The sequence below is a fragment of the Nematolebias whitei genome, chromosome 16 (assembly GCF_014905685.2).
Source record: "Nematolebias whitei isolate Nwh7 chromosome 16, NemWhi1, whole genome shotgun sequence".
Classification (NCBI taxonomy): domain Eukaryota; kingdom Metazoa; phylum Chordata; class Actinopteri; order Cyprinodontiformes; family Rivulidae; genus Nematolebias; species Nematolebias whitei.
Window position 1 is genome coordinate 2,053,504 of NC_056513.1, and position 2,038 is coordinate 2,055,541.

General features: G+C 43.2%; 2 protein-coding genes across 2 annotated transcripts in view; one reads left to right on the plus strand and one right to left on the minus strand.

Annotated features, from left to right (window-relative positions):
- coro2aa (coronin 2Aa) overlaps positions 1-1,629 on the minus strand; it is a 16,124-nt gene extending 14,495 nt beyond the window's left edge. Inside the window, exon 1 of the mRNA XM_037690649.1 lies at positions 1,542-1,629. The gene's annotated coding sequence lies outside the window, so the exon portion shown is untranslated. The remainder of the gene's footprint in view (positions 1-1,541) is intronic.
- pkd2 (polycystic kidney disease 2) overlaps positions 1-2,038 on the plus strand; it is a gene marked incomplete in the record, with an annotated part of 21,834 nt that overhangs the window by 1,400 nt on the left and 18,396 nt on the right.

Sequence of the window (2,038 nt, forward strand, 5' to 3'; positions counted from 1 at the left end):
GAGTCCATTTACTGTCGGCAATGATTTTAACAAAGTGCGACCGCTTTGCTTGAGGACTTTGGATTCAAACAATGTTGTGATTTATTTATTTAATTAATTATTATCGTTTTATCTTTGATCTGTTGTCTTCAAACACGTAGATAACAGCAACTGTTCTTTCCTAAGCTATTTTCCAACGCTCTGGTTTTTGTGTGGCAGAATCAGAATTTTACATTCTGAATATTTTTCATGTTTCAAGCACAGGTCGATCTGAGAGGACCACCCAACGACTTTTATCCGACTTCACTCCTCTGGGCAGCAGAAACGAGCCTTTACGGTTTCACCTTTTAAAGAACACAGAGCAGCATCTCCAGATCCAAACACATTAAGAAACGAGCATTTCTTGAGAGAATGCACGTGAATCGACACATTTCAAGCCAAACTTTGAACAAACACGTCGTCCGCTGCTCTCAGAATACGTGCTGGGATGACTCTCAGGCACTACATCAAATTTACTGTGTAAAACTGAGTTACAGCCTGTAGGGTCAACGGTTTTAATCATTTATTTGATTTTGTTTACAACATGTAAATTATTATTTGGACGTAAATGATTTATTTGAGCTAGAAAATGTGCAGAAATGAATCAAACATCAAAACTGAAGTGATCCAAACGATTTCCCGGAGGCTTCACAGGGAGTGGGTTTCTCTTGACCACGATGGAACCGCTGAATGGTTTCCATTAGTCCTCCTTTGAGCCCATTAGCTGCTGAAGCACATCCACGTTTGTAAAACGATAACATCAAGAACGTTTTAACACTTAGCCGAGCTTTACTGCGAGCTAACGCAGGATACGAGGAAACCATTAATGAGCATCTGAGGCCCTCAGCACAAACTACAGCAGACGGACAGCATCCAGTCTGGTGCATGTGAAAGTTAACTCTCTCACCTTGTGTTCAAATATTCAAAGAAAAAGCTACAATTTATTTAACAATGTGTGTTTTTTGCCCCAAACTCACATTTCTGCTCATCATTAGCCTGCGGGGGGGCTTTTATCTCCCCACTCTGAGCTTTACAGCAGATAAGACACAAAGGCTGATAACAGTTTGACAACATCAGTTTGTAAATCACTGAAACTGAGAGACGCAAGAAAGAGCTCAGACGGACCAGAGTCAAACACTTTTTAAAAACCATTTGTGTTGTGAAGCGACTTGACAGACGTAAATGATCGTGTGATGATGTCATTGGAGCAGCTTCAGGTTTATCTTCAGAACATGCAGATGTGTATTTACGGCAGCTGTTTGAAGTCTCAGACTGGAAGATTCTGCTTCAGGACAAATGTTAACACGTGAGCTATGCAGGACGGCTCTTACACCAATTCAAACTCTGCTCGACTGAAAGAATTTGGATTGGACAAACTGGTGTTTCACACCCATTAAGTCTGAACCGTCAAAAGAAGCGTGAGCGTAATGTCACACAGACGACACACGAAGGTGGACAACACAAGCTCCAAGTGGAGAGCATCAGAAGAAGCTCTTCGTGCGAGACAGAAATGAAGCTCTCACCCTGTCAGTCGAGTCTGCAGCTGCAGGTCCTTGAGAGAACAAAAAGTTACTCCGTGTCTCAAATGGACAAAATAAAAAATCATTGACTGGTTTGATGTTTATCTCGTGAGCGTTGACTGATGCTGCTGCAGCTCCAGACGTCTCTGTCCTCCGAGCTTAAACTCTCTGACGTCCACACAGTCCGAACAGGCTCTCTGAGTGTGTGTGTCAAATGAAGCAGAGTGTGAACAAGCAAAGGGAGTGTGCAGGAGTGTGTACACTCCCTGAGAGGGAGGTGGCTACGAGCAGGGAGCGAGCGAGCAGGTAAAGTCTCACTCCCCCACACTGTTTGCTCAACCAGGATTTCTTTCATAATCTCTGAACGAAAGAGCAAAAGGAAGCTGCAGACTCGGGTTTACGCTTGTTGCACAAAAAACATCACCCAGAGCTACATGAGGTCCATTTGTCTGCAAACATGTGACGAGTGTTCATATCTTCAGCATCTGTCCTCATTACGA